Here is an 18,816-nt window from a genome sequence, read left to right on the forward strand (position 1 = left end):
AATGAGAACACATGGACACAGGAAGGGGAACATCACACTCTGGGGACTGTTGTGGGGTGGGGGGAGTGGGGAGGGATAGCATTAGGAGATATACCTAATGCTAAATGACGAGTTCATGGGTGCAGCACACCAGCATGGCACATGTATACATATGTAACTAACCTGCACATTGTGCACATGTACCCTAAAACTTAAAGTATAATAATAATTTTAAAAAAAGAAAAAAAGGATAAAAAAAGAAAATGTTTGTGTTTAAAAATCCACCTCCTTGTACACACACACACACAGGTGTGCACAGCATGCACACAGGTACCACAAATACCAAATCAAAAGCGTTTCACAGAAAAGTTCTAGCAAATACTGAAGGAACAGAATCTCAATCTTATGTTCCAGAGCATTAAAAAAAAAAAATCCATCAATTTAATGAAGCTAATAGTTCATTTAATAAAACTAATGTTAACTGTTATACCAAAACTAAATGAGAGTATGTAAAAGGAAGATTACAGGCCAATATCACTTACGAACATAAATGTGAAAGTCATAACTAAATAAAATGTTTCTTAAAATCTGAGTATATAAAAAATTCCTCTTGTCTAAACTGCATTTCTCTGAGAAACAGAAATTAGAACAGTATATTAGAAAAAAAATGTAATTTACCATATTAACAAAGCAAATAAAGTTATGCGATTCAACAGTTGGAGAAAATACATTTGATATAACTCAAAACCCATTCATAAATTTTTTAATTGTAGCAAAATAATAATAGAAAGGAAAGTCCTTAATCTGAGAATGGGAACCAGCCAAATTCCTAAAGCAAACATTTTATTTAATGGTAAATGTTCTACACATTCCCTTTAAAGTAGGAAAAGTAAAGGATGTTCATTATCACTGAGCAGTGCAGAAAAAAAAAAAAAAAGAAAAAATTACATAAGAGTTTCAAATAAATAACAGAATTGTTATCGTTAATAGATGATATGATTGTGAACACAGAAAATCCGGGAAAATTTACGGACAAACTCTCAGAGTTCAACAAGTTATTGGAATACAAGACCAACAGGCAAAACTCAATTATTTTTCCATACACCTGGAACAAACAAGTAGCAATAGTAAATTTTAATATCATGCTTTCACAAATGATAAATACTATATAGTACCAAGGACTAAATCTATAATTTATCTGCAAATTTTTTTGTGGAAAAAGTCACAAAACCTTGCTGAAGGACAGTACAGAAGACCTGAATAAATGGAGATGTTTAGCTGTTCACAGATGAGAAGACTCAATATCGTTAAGAGATCAAGACTCTCAAAGTAAATCTATAAAGGCAGTGTAAATCCACTCAAACTACTTGTGCAACTTGACAAGCTGATTCTCAAATTCATATGGAAAAAAAAAGCAAAAAATAGCCAAAGGCTGTTGAAGAAGAACATATTTGGATATTAAGCTACAGCATAGTACTGGTGCAGGGATAGCCAAATATGTCAATGAGAGAATAACAGCCAAGAAACTGAAGAATAATATAAAAAACTTGATAGTTGTCAGACATTGCACTAAATATCATGGGGAAAAACTCAACTAGCCAGTAAATTATATTGGAATCAGTGGTTATTCATAAGGAAAAAAGTAAAATTAGAATTCTATTAAACATAATGAAACATATGCTTTCATTTCATTAAGCATAAATGAAAATAAATTTCAGATAAAAATCAAAAGAGAAAAGCAAAACATTAAGTCTTTTAGACTAAAATATAGAAAAGTATATTTATGACTTTAGGGTAAGGAAGAAAGTTTTAACCAAAACATAAATGAAAACCATAAGGAAAGGCCAAATTTTAAAACCCTGTACCAAACGACACTGTTAAAAAATGAAAATACTAGTCACTTGAAAGAAGATACTTGCCATGAAACTGACAAAAGATTAGTATCCAGAATATATTAAAAACATATACCAAAAAAATAAGAGCAGGACAAAGTCCAATGTTTAAAGTAGATAATTCTTAGCGGAAAAAGTCTGAACAGTAAATAAAAATATGACTATATACTCAGTTGTGCTTATAGTTAAGAGAATGCAAGAAAAAAATTAAGGTAGTTTCACACTTATATAAATTGGCAAAAACCACTTTGGAGAGTAATTTTCCCATAAACATGGGCATACCGTATGGCCAAGCAATTCTACTTCTAGAGAAAGTTTTGCCCATGTGTACAGAGACCTGCATAAGAATAAATTTGGGAGGATTGTTTGTAAAAGCAAAAAAAAGTAAAACAACCTAAATGTCCATCAACAGCAGAAAAAAAATGAATAAATTGTGGTTCATACAATTGAATAATGTTCAATAAATGTTCATACAATTGAATGAAAAATTAGAGCTGCAGGCCAGGCGCGGTGGCTCACACCTGTAATCCCAACACTTTGGGAGGCCGAGGCGGGTGGATCACGAGGTCAGGAGATTGAGATCATCCTGGCCAACATGGTACCCTGTCTCTACTAAAAATACAAAAATTAGCTGGGCATGGTGGTGCATGCCTGTAATCCTAGCTACTCCGGGGGCTGAGGCAGAAGAATCACTTGAACCAGGGAGTCGGAGGTTGCAGTGAGCCGAGATCGTGCCACTGCACTCCGGTCTGGGCAACAGAGTGAGACAGGAGACTCCATTTCAAAAAAAAAGAAAAGAAAAATTAGAGCTACAAGTGTCAGCATGGATACTTTTAAAAATATATGTAGTGTAGGAGCAGGTTGAAAGATTACAGAATCATAACACTTATATAAAGTTTTACAGCCTGCAAAACAATATTATAAAAACCTTATGGACAGAAACATATACAGTAATAGGATAAAAACATGCATGGGCGGCCAGCCGCCCCGTCCGGGAGGTGGGGGGCAGCCCCCGCCTGGCCAGCCCCCCCGTCTGGGAGGTGGGGGGCGCCTCTGCCTGGCCGCCCCGTCTGGGAAGTGAGGAGCCCCTCTGCCCGGCCGCCACCCCGTCTGGGAGGTGTACCCAACAGCTCATTGAGAATGGGCCATGATGACGATGGCGGTTTTGTCGAATAGAAAAGGGGGAAATGTGGGGAAAAGAAAGAGAGATCAGATTGTTACTGTGTCTGTATAGAAAGAAGTAGACATAGGAGACTCCATTTTGTTCTGTACTGAGAAAAATTCTTCTGCCTTGAGATGCTGTTAATCTATAACCTTACCCCCAACCCCGTGCTCTCTGAAACATGTGCTGTGTCCACTAAGGGTTAAATGGATTAAGGGCGGTACAAGATGCGCTTTGTTAAACAGATGCTTGAAGGCAGAATGCTCGTTAAGAGTCATCACCACTCCCTAATCTCAAGTACCCAAGGACACAAACACTGCGGAAGGTGGCAGGGCCCTCTGTCTAGGAAAACCAGAGACCTTTGTTCACATGTTTATCTGCTGACCTCCCCTCCACTATTATCCTATGACCCTGCCAAATCCCCCTCTCCGAGAAACACCAAAGAATGATCAATAAATACTAAAAAAATTAGAAAAAAAAAAAAAAACACTCATGGGGATGATAAATACCAAATTTGGAACATTAATGATTCCTGGGTAGAGAAATGAAATCAGAGTGAGGTTCACCATATTTGTTAGCTTTTATTTCTTAATGAAAGAAGATATGAAACAAACACAAGATGTTATGACTGTGTAAAGTTGTGTGATAGGTACACAGGTAGTGTAGGGGAGGCAAAATTTTATCACTACTTGCAGGGTTCTCCTGCTGAGCCTGAGAATTAAATTAACATAAGACAGATCAACAGGAGAAAGCATTCAATTTTTAAATTTTATTTTATTTTATTTTGAGACAGGGTCTCGCTCTGATGCTCAGGCTGGAGTGCAGTAGCATGATCATGGCTTACTGCAGCCTCAGCCTTCCAACTCAGCATGCCACCCCCTGCCCCCAGGCCACCCAGTAGCTGGGACTACAGGCACATGCCACCACACCCAGCTCAAATTTATTTAATATAAATTTTACATGGCACGGGAGCCTTCATGAAGAATAAAGACTCAAAGAAGCAGTTAGTTAGAGTTCAATGAACACTTACATACTGAACTGGATAAAAAATAGTAAATTATGAAACTGGGACAAGGCAAAGGGGCTTGGGCAGGGTAGTTAATTGGGTAGAGAAGCCCGTCCTTGATGATAAGAATATTTTCCTTCTTATGTGGAGAGAACAACTTTCACATGGGAATTGTGTCTCCTCCATTAAAGAAACAGAAGGAAGGGCTGGGTGTGTTGGTTCACACCTGTAATCTCAACACTTTGGGAGCCCAAGGCAGGAGGATCCCTTGAGGCCAGGAGTTTGAGACCAGCATGGTCCACATAGCACAACCCCATCTCTACAAAGAATAAAAATAAAAAAATTCCAGCTACTCGGGAGGCTGAGGTTGGAGGGTCGCTTGATCCCAGGAATTTGAGGCTGCAGTGAGCTATGATCGCACCACTGCACTCCAGCCTGGGTGACAGAGCAGACCCCTTCTCTAAAGAAAAGTTGAGTGGGGAAGGTCAGAGTGATCTTCTTACATCTGCTGTTTTTCATGTGCCTTTAGCTCAGAATGGTCAAGGTACCAGGGCAACATATTTTGGGGTGGCAGATTGTTAATTCCTTCAGTAGTTACTATGACATTGCACTATATACTTTTTTGTATGTTTAATATATTTCATAATTTCAAAAAGAGAGAAACTTGCATAAACAGATACTGAATACCTGTCTGGCAATGAAGTAGTGTGGGGAAATAGACAATGACCCAAGTGATCAAGTCCTCAGTGAATGAGGATGTATGAACTAGGAAGAGTAGAGGGCAGCAACAAAGAGAGCTATCTGGCACCATCGTCTAATGGCATGTGCTTCACAGGGTCTGGATGGAAAAAGGAGCAGGCAGCCTGGTATCAACATTAAATTTAAACATCATTCTTTTCATTTACAGGAGAAGTTTCTGAAGCCCAGGAACCATCAAAAGTCTACATAGGCATAAGTTAATCAACTTTGCTAGCTTGGGGCCCAAATAAAAAGATCTGTGGGCCCCAGATCTTTGCTCATGGCCACAGGGCATGGCAGTGCTCCTAAAATTGTGGTTGATGGTGCAGCAGCCTGAGATTTCCAACCTGAGTCAGTGGTGAAGGAGTACATTGTGGCAATGCTGTGAGGAGAAAATTGGATTCCATTCCTCTGGGTTCATTCCAAGGCAGACACGGAAATCCTCTCAGAGGGAATGAACCTGAGCCAATCTGATTATCAGAACACTTGGACTTTTCAGTAGAGGCAAGTGAAGCTCTGAGTCCCAGAAGGAGAGCTCATGTCCAGTGCAGCACCCCCTAAAAATATAAATTTGGTATTGGCTAGCAACATCTTGCCAGGACTTGTTTATATTTCTAGACTTCTGTGAATGTTATCCACATTATAAAGTATGTTCCAAACATCAGCTAAAATCACATTTTTTATTTAATAGAGGTAGACGATACCAATGCTGACCTATACGGAAAATCCTGGAACACCTGACTTCTAAGAAGTAATTAAAACAAACAAATCCTAAGACACAAGGTAACCTCATTGGCACTTGGAAGGAAAGTAGAAGTTTTAAGGCTTTTTGTAGTATTTTATGGGTCTGTACAACTGGCAGGCCTACCAACAGCCAAAGAGACAATTATAGGGTAATTATAGGGTAAGACAATTACCCTGAGAATTATGGCATCTCAGGGTAAAAAGAAACTTACCTCACTGTACAGAAAAAACACTTATCAAAGATGTAATGACTCTCAGAATCAGTGATATTGTTTTACTCAAGATTTGGGAAAGATGTAGGCACAATATTAAGTCTAAAGATTATGTCAGCTCAAAGGATCAAACAAAACATTATAACATGGTTTCATCCACTATGATTTGGGAGAAAGGTTGATGTGGGCCATTTTTAGAAAATCTATAATTAAATAGCTGCAAACAAAGATTTCTTGATATAATTCAGAACACTTGGTGGGGCTGAGCTGTTAAAGAATGTACAAAGATTTATTGAAGCAGAAAGAAGAAAATTAAGGGGTGAGGGACAACAGTGCAGGATAGAGGGGGACTGGAGTAAGAAACTGTCCTAGCCAGGAAGAAACAACCATGCTTATTAGTAAAAATTAAAATTCAGAATGGAAAACAGAATCCAAGAAAATACACAAACACATAATGCATTTTGGGGTGATAAGATCCTCTTTTCAAAGGTACTCTTACTACATTTTTACTACCATTAAAATTGAGTAAAATAGAGAATAAGAAGCCAAAAAACAATGTCAATGATTCTGTTAGCTTCACAGCTGAAATTCACTGCGCTCCAGCCTGGCGACAGAGTGAGACTCCGTCTCAAGAAAAGAAAAAAAAAAGAGCCAAAGACCAAGAACGAGTACAAATTATAAGTCAAACAAGTAAGGCCTTCCACTCATGTATCAAGGCTTATTATAAAGTCATGCTAATTAAAAGAGTATAGTCAGAGTTAGACTAATAAACCAATATTTTAAAAATACAAAATGTGGAACTTATCTCTCCAACTGTGGAAAACTGAAATATGACAGCGGTAGCATTGCATTCCAGTCTGGGGGAAGGGATACATTTATTCAGTAAATATTATTAGGGCAATTCATTATTCAAGCAGGAAAAAAATCCAGATTCCCATTTTATGTCACTTGGAAAAATAAATTCCAGGTAAATTAAAGAACTAAGTATGAAATATAAAACTTAAAAGTTTTCAAAGAAACTATAGAATAATCTCTTTGTGACTCCAGGGCAAGAAAAGATTTATTCAATAAATGAACAAATACATAAACAAAAAATCCCATACTCTAAAAATATATACAAACAAATGACTGTATTAAAATTTAAGACTTTTATACATAAAAAACAGACCTCTGGAAGAATATATGATATCTGTATTAGTAACCAAATACAAAATATTAAATTAATATTAAATAAATATTAACATTAAATATTAAAATTAACATAAAAAGTTTAAATTTATATATCAATCAGAGAAAGAAAAAACAACAAGGAAATGGATAACATAAATGAACAGGCAATTCACAGAAAAGGAAATCCAAATGACAAATAACACAGGAAAATATACTTATCCTAATTAGTAATCAGGAAAATTCAAAAATAAGGTTTCCTTTCATACCCATCAGACTGGAAACTGCCAAGTTTCTCAGAGCTAAGTGTTGGGCTCATGTGGAGCAACAACAGTTCTCATATCTTTCTGGGATGCACCTACTTCACAAAGCAATTTGGCAACATTTGATAAAAATGAAGATGCACAGTCAATTCACTTCTGATATGTACTAGTATTTTCAGTGCAGCATTGTATTTAATAGCAGAAGAAAAGGAAACAATCTAAATGTCCACCAACAAGAGAATGAATAAATGAATTGTGGTTTATTAACCCAATGTAAAAATGAAAGAACTAGAGCTGGGCCAGGTGCAGTGGCTCACACCTGTAATCCCAGCACTTCGGGAGGCCAAGGTGGGTAGATCACGAGGTCAGGAGTTCAAGACCAGCCTAGCCAAGATGATGAAACCCCGTCTCTACTAAAAATACAAAAATTAGCCACGTGTGGTGGTGGGTGCCTGGAATCCCAGCTACTCAGGAGGCTGAGGCAGAGAATTACTTGAATCCGGGAGGCAGAGTTTGCGGTGAGCCGAGATCAGGGCATTGAACTCCAGCCTGGGCAACAGAGAGAGACTTCGTCTCAAAATAAAAAATAAAAAAAAAGAACCAGAGCTACATATGTCAGCATGGGTAAATCCCTTTCACTGAGTGAAAAAGAAGTGGGAAGGAACACAAGGAAAGGAAAGACATTGGTCAGTGGATACAAAGTTATAGTTGGATAGGAGAAAGAAGTTCTGGTATTCTATTGCATGGCAGGAGGACTATAGTTAATAATAATGTACGTTTCAAAACAGCTACAAGAGAGGATTTTAAATGTTCTCACCACAAAGAAGTGATAAACATTTGAGGTAATGGATATGTGAACTACCCTGATTTGATCCTTCCCTAATGTATCAAAATATCACATTATACCCTATAAATATATATAATTATTATTTGTCAAATAAAAATTTATTTAAAAGACAATTTGCAAACATATATATGTATTACTTATTTTTATATACACATTTACCATGAAATTTAAAAATAAAAGCAGATAGTTATAGATAGTAATTATATTACATAAATGTGCAATAAAAGCATATGAACATTTATAAAGCTGTTAAACATTAAACCTCTGACAGTAATTGACTCAGAGAAGAAAAAAGGGTAATAGGACTGGAGATAAATACAGAGCAGGCTTCAACTCTATCTGTATCATTTTCTTTCTCTCCAAAAATCTATAATAAATATGGCAAAATGTTAACATTTGAAAGATATGAGTAGTGGGTATAATTTATTCAACAAATACTCACTAGAATGTGTCAAGCACTGTTCCAGGCTGGGGATACAGCAATGACTAGGACATCAAAGTCTCCAACCACACAAAGCTCACATTGTATTGGGAAGATGGACCACATAAAAATAAAACAAATTTCTATGATAGATAGTTAAGTGCTGTGAAGAAAAATAAAGCAAAAAAAAAAAAAAAAAAAAGTGATTGAGGGGGAGTATTCTGGAAAAATTGCAGAGTAGGGAGCACCAGAAATTTGTCTTCCCACCTAGACAACAATTATACTGGCAGAATGTGTCTGGTTTAACCATAGCTGAGAGCTGTGTACGTGTTGCTGGAGCAGCTTACACAGCTTGCTGGAGCCAGAATGGGCAAAACAAGCATTGTTCTCCAAATACTAGGGATCTGTGTTCAGATTACTGATAGCTGCTTCTGATCACAGATTTGCAGACAAAGGGCAGGTGACCATTGCTATTTCACTCCTTCTCATTGTTGCAAGCCCCTCCCCCTCCAGCTGAGGTGACTTTCAATGGATTTAAAAGGCCAGCACCATTTTTTTCTTTCTTCACTTTTCTTTTTTGTCTTTTTTTTGGATCCAGACTTTAAAGACTATGACTTTCAAAAACAACTGCATCAGAAAAATGAGAAAGTGACCACACATGTCCAGGGAAGGGTACAAGCTCAGAGAAGACCTGAGAAAACCTTAAGTTTAATATTCAGGATGATCCTTGGTAAAGAGACAACCTACCACAATAAAAAAATAAATAAATCAACAATAACAGAAACAGCAAACCCTGGCAAAAGGAGTTTTCCAGAGAATCTGATTTCCAGAGTTACCACATTATTAGATTCAAATGTCCAGTTTTCAACAAAAATATCAAAAGGAATACAAAGAAACAGGAAAGTTTAGCACATTAAAAGAAAAAAAATACATCAACAGAAACTGTTCCTGAAAAAGACCTGATGGAAGAGCTACTAGACAATGATTAAAATGATTGTCTCAAAGATGCCCAAAAAACTAAAGGAAGATGTACAGAAAGTCAAAAAAATGATGATAAACAAAATGGAAATATCAGTAGAGATAGAAAACCTAAAAAGATACCAAAAAGAATTGCTGAAGCTGAAAAGTACAATAACTGTAATTAAAAGTTCGCTAAAGGAATTCAAAGGCAGATTTGAGCATGCAGAAAAAAGAATCAGTGAACTTGAAGACAGGACAATGGAAATTATCTAGTCTGAGAAACAGAAAGAAAAAAAGGTTGAAGAAAAGTGAACAGAGCCGAAGGGACATGTTGGATACCATCAAGTGGATTAATATACACATTGTCAGAATTAAACGAGAAGAAAGAGAAAAAGGGGCAAAGAGAATATTTGGAGAAATAATGGCTGAAAAATTCCCAAATTTGATAAAAGGTATGAATATAAACATCCAATAAGCTCAATTAATTCCAAGAAAGATGATTTCAAGACAGAGAGAATCTTGAAAGCAGCAAAAGTAACTCATCACATAAAATGGATTCTTAATAAGACTCTCAGCAGATTTCTCATCTGTGACTTTGGAGGCCGGAGGTAGTGGGCCAATATAGTCAAAGTGCTAAAAGAAAACAACCTGTTAATCAAGAATCCTATATCCAGCAAAATTGTCCTTTAAAAAAGTTAGAAATTATTAGGTTGGTGCAAAAGTAATTGCAGTTGTTATTCTTCAAAAGAATTGTTATTCTTCAAAAAGAATAACAATTACTTTTAAAATGGCAAAAATCACAATTACTTTTGCACCAACCTAATAAGCTATTCCTAGATAAATAAAAGTTATGAAAGTTAGTTACTGCTAGATCTGCCATGCAAGCAATTAAATAGTTCTATACAGTAAATCAAAGACATATGAAGAAATAAATATCTCAACTAAGGTAAATACACAGGCAATTAGAAAAGCTAGCATTTTCGTAACAATGGTTTGTAACTTTTTTTCTGTATTATTTAAGAGACTAAAGCATTTAAAAGAATTATTAGTTTATGTTTTGGGGCACAAAATGTATAAGAATGTAATTTTGTAACATCAACAACTGAAAGGGGCAAGAATGGAGCTATAAAGAAGCAGTTTTTATGTGTTATTGAAGTTAAACTAATAAAAATTCAAAATAGTGTTATAACTTTAGTATGTTAAATGTCATCCCCATGGTAACCACAAAGAAAATAGCTATAGATTATACACAAAAGGACATTAGAAAGGAACTCAAAATTTTTACTACTAAAAAAACAAGTAATTACAAAAGAAGACAGCAATGACAGAAATGAGAAACAAAAATGCTATAGGAAAATTGAAAACAAGTAGCAAAATTACAGAAGTAATTAATAATAATTACTTTAAATGTAAATGTATTAAACTCTCCAGTCAAAATACAGATATTGGCAGAATGGATCAAAACACATGCTCCAAATATACGCTATCTATAAGAGACTCACTTTCAATCCAAAGGCACAAATAAGTGGAAAGCAAAAGTATGGAAAAAGATAGTTTATGCAAATAATTACCAAAGAGAGCAGAGGGGGCTATACTGATGTCAGGCAAAAGAGACTTTAAGTCAAAAAAGATTACGAGAGAGAAATATATACATGCATGTATATATTCAAAAAGCTTCAATACAATTATAAGCATTTACACACCTAATAACAGACCATCAAAATATGAAGCAAAAGCTCATAGAATTAAAGAGAGAAATAGACAGTTCTACAATAATAGTTGGAACTTCAATATTCTACTTTTAATATTGAATAGAACAATCACACAGAAGATAAGGAAATAGAGGACTTAGACAACACAAAAAACCAACCAATCTATTGAATATATATATATAATATATATATAAATACACACTGTATTTGTCAATTCTCACATTGCTATAAAGAATGACCTGAGACTGGGTAGTTTATAAAGAAAAGAGGTTTAATTGGTTCACGGTTTCACAGGCTATACAGGAAGCATGGCTGGGGAGGCCTTGAGGAACTTACAATCATGGCAGAAGGCAAAGGGGAAGCAGGCATGTCTTACATGGCTGGAGCAGGAGGAAGAGTGAAGGGGTAGGTGCTACCCACTTTTAAAAACAACCAGATCTCATAAGAACTCGTTTACTCTCATGAGAACAGCAAAGGGGAAGTCAACACCATGATCCAATCACATCCCACCAGGCCCCTCCTCCAGCACTGGTGATTACAATTCAACATGAGATTTGGGCGGGGAAATAAATCCAAACCATATCACACACACTATATATATGTTGTATTATATATAATATTATATTATCTATTAGATCAATAAACCAATAGATCTAACAGACATATGCAAAATATTCTATGTAACAACAGCATACGCATTCTTCTCAAGTGCACGTAGGACATTTTCCAGAATAGACCATATATTAGGCCACAAATTAAGTCTTATATTTAAAAAGATAGACATCATACGAAGTATCTACTCTGATGACAGCGAGAAGTTAGAAATCAATAACATAAATTCATAAATTTGTGGAAATTAAACAACACACTCTTAAATCACCAATGGGTCAAAGAAGAAATAACAAGGGAAATTAGAAAATATTTACAGGAGAAAGAAAATTAAAAAAAAAATACCAAAACTTATGGGATGCAATGACAGCAGTGCTAAGGGAGAAATTTATAGCTTTAAACACATTAAAAAACAAGAAACATCTCAAATCAACAACCTAACTTTACAAATTAAAGAACTAGAGGCCGGGTGCGGTGGCTCATGGCTGTAATCTCAGCACTTTCAAAGGCCAAGGCAGGTGGATCACGAGGTCAGGAGTTCAAGACCAGCCTGGTCAAGATGGTGAAACCCCATCTCTACTAAAAATACAAAAATTAGCTGGGCGTGGTGGCGGGCACCTGTAATCCCAGCTACTCAGAAGGCTGAGGCAGGAGAATCACTTGAACCTGGGAGGCAGAGGTTGCAGTGAGCCGAGATCGCGCCACTGCACTCTAGCCTGGGCGACAGGGCAAGAGTCCGTCTCAAAAAATAAAATAGAACAAACTAAACCCAAAGCTAGCAGAAGGAAGAAAATAATAAAGATCAAAGCAGAGATAAATAGAGAAGAGAAAAATCAATGAAACCAAAAGTTGGTTCTTCAAAAAGATGAACAAAAATGACAAATCTTTAGCCAAACAGACTAAGAAAAAAAAGAGAGAAGACTCAAATTATAAAAATCAGAAATGTAAGGACATTACTACTGATTCTATAGAAATTTTAAAAGACTGAAAGAGAATACCATGAACAATTGTACACCAATAAATTGAATAACCTATACGAAATGGACAAACTCCTAGAAACACAAAACATACCAAGACTAAATCATGAATAAATGGAAAATCTGAATAGACCCATAACTAGTAAGGAGACAATCAGTAATCAAAAATCTCCCAACAAAGTACAGCCCTGGACCTGATGGCTTCAGGGGTGTATTCTATCAAACATTTAAAGAAGTAAAACCAATCCTTCTCAAATCTTTAATTTTAAAAAATTTAAAAAATTTTTAAATTTTAATAAATTTTAAAAATTTTTAAATTTTAAAAATTTTTCTTTAATTTTTACAGAAAGATTTGAGAAGGATCTTTAATTTTAATCTAAAAATTAAAAAGAAAGGAACACTTCCTAATTCAGTCTTTGAGGTCAGCATTACTCTGATGCCAAGAACCAGACAAAGACACTATAAGAAAACTACAGACCAATATCCCTTATGAACACTGATATAAAAATATTCAACAAAATATTAGCAAACCAAATTCAGCAGCATCTTAAAAGTATTATACGACATGACTCAGTGGAATTTATTCTTGGAATACAAGAATGGTTCAACATACAAATATTAGTCAATGTAATATAACACATTAACAGAATGAAGGAAAAACAACACATGATTATCTCAATTGATGCAGAAAAAGCATTTGACAAAATTCAACACCCTTTCACGATTAAAAACACGCATACACACACTGAAGAAAACTAGAAACAGATGGAAACTATGTCAACATAATAAAAACCATATATGAAAAACCTGCAATGAATATCATATTCAATGACGAAAGACTAAAATCTTTTCCTTTAAGAAAACAAAGAAGCTAAGCACAGTGGCTCATGCCTGTAATCCCAGCATTTTGGGAGGCTGAGGCAGGCAGATCGCAAGGTCAGGAGAACGAGACCAGCCTGGCCAACATGGTGAAACCGCGTCTCTACTAAAAATACAAATATTAGCTGGGTGTGTTGGCGGATGCCTGTAATTCCAGCTACTCAAGAGGCTGAGGCAGGAGAATTGCTTGAACCCGGGAGGGGAGGTTGCAGTGAGCCAAGATCGCGCCGTTGCTCTCCAGCATGGGTGACAGAGCAAGACTCCATCTCAAAAAAAAAAAAAGAAAACAAAGAAAGGATGCTTCCTTTCACCACATTTATTCAACATAGTAACATAGTACTGGAGTTCTAGCTAGACAATTAGGTAAAGAGAGAGAGAGATCAAAATTGGAAAAAAGAAGTAAAATGATCTCTGTTCCCAGATGATATGATTTTATCTGTAGAAAATCCTAAAGATTCCACAAAAACACTGTTAGAACTAATAAGTGAATTTAACAAAGTAGCAGGAAACAAAATCAACAGACAAAAATCAGTTGCATTTCTCTATACTAACAATGAACTAGTTAGTTCCTTTTGGAAAAGGAAATTACAAAAACAATTCTACTTAAAACTGCATCAAAAAGAGTAAAATACTTATGAATCAACAAAGGAGGTAAAAAACTTAAGCAACAAAAAATACAAAACATTGCTAAAATAAATTAAAGGAGACATAATAGAAACACACCTCATAGTCATGGATTAGAAGACTTAATAAGATGTCACAATACTATCCAAAGTGATCTACAGATCCAGTGCAATCCCTATTATCCAATGACTTTTTTGGCAGAAATAGAAAAACCCATCCAGGGACATATTTTCCTCTATCCTCCCTAGGCTGGGGCTGTCTCAGGTCTTGGGACTCTGGCAGGGGACTGCCGGGCAGAGGCAAAGGGACTGCAGCCTCTGTGGTTGGCCAGGCCAGGCTCCAGGGAGAAAAGCAAATGCTGGGCTAGGGTAGGGGCTGGGTGGGGGCAGATCTGGTGCCGCTGGCAGGAAGCACTTTATCTCTGACCTGGCCAAACATCCTCCAACCCCAAGAGAAATGGCTTTTCCTCCCAGACCAGAGCTACAGGTGGGCCAGGAACATGGACTGCAAGTCCAGGACAGGTGAACACTGGGTCTGCCTGCCAGAGAAAGGTTTTCTTCATCACTGTCTTTTTGGCACGGCCTGACTTTACACTGTGTGGGTGGTCCCAAGAAGCATCTGAAGTGAGCAGCAGCCCCAAAGCATTGGATGCTGGATGAATTAACCGGTATGTTTGCTCCTTGTACATCCACTGGTCCCTACAAGCTGAGAGTCTCTCCTCATCATTTTCCTAAGGAACTGACTTAAGTATACCCTGACAGGAGATGAAGAAAAGAAGATCTGCATGCAGCGGTTCATTAAGATTAATGGCAAGGTCTGAACTGATATAACCTACCCTGCTGGTTTCATGAATGTCATCAGCATTGACAAGACCAGACAGCATTTCCATCTAATCTATGACACTAAGGGTCACTTCGCTGTTCATCCTATTACACCCCAGGAGACAAAGTACAAGTTGTGCAAAGTGAGAAAAACCTTTGTGAGCACAAAAGGAATCCCTCATCTGGTGACTCATGACGCTTTCACCATCTGCTACCCTGATTCCTTCATCAAGGTGAATGACCCCATTTAGACTGACTTGTAGATTGGCAAGATTACTGATTTCCTCAAGTTTGACACTGGTAGCGTACGTATGGTTACTGGAGGTGCTAATCTGAGACAAACTGGTGTGATCACCAACAGAGAAAAGACATCTTGGATCTTTTGATGTGGTTCATGTGAAAGATGCCAATGGCAACAGCTTTATCACCAGGCTCTCCAACATTTTTGACATTGGCAAGGGCAGCCACTGCTGAAGACAGAGACAAGAGACTGGCAGCCAAATCAGTGGGTAAAATGTTCTCTAAGTTACATGTTAGAAAGGTCTTTGTACTTAATTAAAGATAATACAGCATGAAAAAAAAAGAAAGAAAGAAAACCCCACCCTAAAATTCAAATAGAAGCTCAAGAGTCCTGAATGATCAAAACAATATCAAAAAAAGAACAAATCTGGGAGACTCACACTTCCTGATTTCAACATTTACTACAAAGCTACAGTAATTATAACATGTGGTGATGACACAGGATAGATGTATAGATCAGTGGACTAGAATTAAGAGTCCAAAAATAAACTTTCACATATATAGTAAATTGATTTTTAATTGGGTACCAAGGCCATTCAATGGGTAAAGAATAATCTCTTCAACAAATAGTGCTGAGATAACTGGATATCCACATAGAAATGAAGGAAGTTGGACCCTTACCTTACATTACTTACAAAAAGTAACTCAAAATGTATCAAATACCTAAGTGTAAGACCTAAGATTATAAAACTTTTAGAAGGGCAAAAGCTTCATGACACTGGATTTCACAATGATTTCTTGGATATAATACCAAAGGCACAGGCAACAAAAGAAAAAAAATAGACAAATTGGACTTAAAGAAAAATTTTAAACTTTGTGCATGAAAAGAGTAAAAAAGGCAACCTACAGAATGAGAGGAAATACTTGCAAACTATATATCTGACAAGGATTAATATCCAGAATATATAAAGAACTCCTAAAGCTCAACAACAAAAGATCCAATTTAAAAACGGGCAAAGAACTTGAATAGACATTTCTCCAACAAGGATATATAAATGGCCAATAAGCATATGAAAAGATGCTCAACATCACTAATCATTAGAGAAATGCACATCAAAACTACAATGATATACTACTTCACACCCATTAGAATGGCTACTATTTAAAAAAAAACAAAACAGAAAATAAGAAGTGTTGGTGAGGATGTAGAGAAATTGGAACCCTTGTGCACTGTTAGTAAGAATGTAAAATGGTACAGCCACTGTGAAAAACAGCGCAGAAGTTCCTCAAGAAATTAAAAATAGAACTATCATATGATCCAGCAATTCCACTTCTGGGTATATGCCCAAAATTATTAAAAACAGGGCCTTGAGATATGTGTAAACCCATGTTCATAGAAGTTATTCACAATAGTTAAAACATGGAAGCAATCCAAGTGTCCATCAACAGATAAATGGATAAACAAAATGTGGTATATACTACAATGGAATAATATTTAGCCTTATAAAGAAATTCTGACATACGATACAACAGAGATGAACCTTGACAACATTATACTAAGTGAAATAAGCCAGTCACAGAAAGACAAATACCGTATAAGTCCACTTATATGAGTTACTTAGAGCAGTCAAAATTATAGAGACAGACAGTAGAGTGGTGGTTGCCAGAAGCCGAGGGGAGGAAGAAATGTGGAGTTGTTATTTCGTGGGTACAGTTTCAGGTTTACAAGATAAAAAGAGTTATGGCAGCCAGGTGTGGTGTCGTGTGCCTGTAGTCTCAACAACTCGGGAGGCTGAGGCGGGAGGATGGCTTGAGGTCAGGAGTTCGAGGATATAGTGCAGTATGACTGCGCCTGCAAACAGCCACTACACTCCAGCCTAAGCAACATGAAACTCTATCTCTTTTAAAAGTTTTAAAATTTTAAAATAAATTTTAGCCTGGGTATGGTGGCTCACGCCTATAATCCCAGCACTTTGGAAGGTCGAGGCAGGCAGATTGCTTCAGCCCAGTAGACCAGCCTGGGCAACAGGGCAAAACCATGTCTCCACAAAAAACACAAAAATTAGCTGGGCATAGTGCTGCATGCCTGTAATTCCAGCTACTCGGGAGGCTGAGATGGAAGGATCACTTGAGCCCAGGAGGTTGTGGCTTCAGTGAGCCAAGATCATGCCATTGCACTCCAGCCTGGGTGACAAACCAAGGCCCTGTCTTGAAAAATAAAATAAATTTTAAAAAAATTTTTTAGGAATTACGGAAATGGATGGTGGTGATGGTTACACAACATTATGAACGTATTTAATACCACAGAACTGTACACTTAAAATGGTTAAGATTGTAAATGTTATATGTATTTTAACACAAAAAACTGGAGGTGTGTTATGTGTACATTTTAACACAATAAAAAATTACAGGTGTGGTGGCTCATGCCTGTAATCCCAGCACTCTGGGAGGATCATTTGAGCCCAGGAGTTTGAGACTGCAGTGAGCTATGATCACGCCACTGCACCCCAGCCTGGGCAACAAGAGTAAGACCTTGCCTTGAAAAAAAAAAAAAAAAAATGGAGGAAAATATTTATGCAGGGGTGGGCAGTATGCCATTCAAACAGCATGGATTCAGCCCAGCACACTGGCTCATGCCTATAATATCAGCACTTTGGGACGCCGAGGTGGGAGGATTGCTTGAGACCAAAAGTTGGAGACCAACCTGGGCAACAAAGTGAGACCTTGTTTCTTAAAGAAAAAGAACAAAACAAACCAAAAAACCCACAAAAAAAAAATAGTACAGTTAATGGTTAGGAAGGCTACTCTGAGGAGGTGATGACTGAGCACCTAGATGTAAACTAATTAAGGAAGCCAGTGATGTTTAGGAATGTTTTCTTCTACATGAAAACAACATAACATTTCCTAGAAACATAAAAGAAGACATAAATATCTAGAGAGACATTCCATATTCCTGGATGAATACTCTAAATTATCTCATTTTTTTCTCAAAATTAATTGACAAAATAATTCTAAGATTAATCCAGAAAAATAACTGATATAGAGTAACCAACAAAATACTGAAAAAGAAGGATACTACAGAGGAATTTGATCTCCTAAATAATAATAAATCTTGAAATCCATATTAATTAAAATACTGTTCAAGAACAGAAAAATCAATAGGGAAAGAATGGATTATTTAAGTGTTATTACAATTGGGCAACCGTTTTCTAAAATTTAGATTCCTAACTCATTCCTCACACCAAAATTATAGATGGCAGAACCTGCAGAAATGAAAATAAGCATCTCTGAATTTCGGCGTTTTTTAAAAAACCTAGAACATCGTAAGTTCTCAAACACTGTATGGCAAATGAATTAATAAATGAATGAGATGAGACATAGAGCCCCTTACTGAGGAAATGAAAGGAGTTACCTTGCATTTTATTATTTGTTTAATTCACTCGTTTATCCATTTAATTCACCTATATCGAGCACCCACTTGGTGCCGTCAACATCTCAAGATATAGGAATGACTGAAGTCTCAACATGTCCAGGAAGGTCGATCATATTTCTCACAATAAAGG

The 18,816-nt window shown here is 36.5% G+C and overlaps 1 pseudogene; it reads left to right on the forward strand.

Moving 5' to 3' along the window:
- The first annotated feature begins 13,089 nt into the window (after positions 1-13,089).
- On the forward strand, positions 13,090-18,574 carry LOC100994288 (small ribosomal subunit protein eS4, X isoform-like; annotated as a pseudogene).
- Positions 18,575-18,816: the final 242 nt, after the last annotated feature.

Source organism: Pan paniscus, chromosome 7, assembly GCF_029289425.2.
Source record: "Pan paniscus chromosome 7, NHGRI_mPanPan1-v2.0_pri, whole genome shotgun sequence".
NCBI lineage: Eukaryota > Metazoa > Chordata > Mammalia > Primates > Hominidae > Pan > Pan paniscus.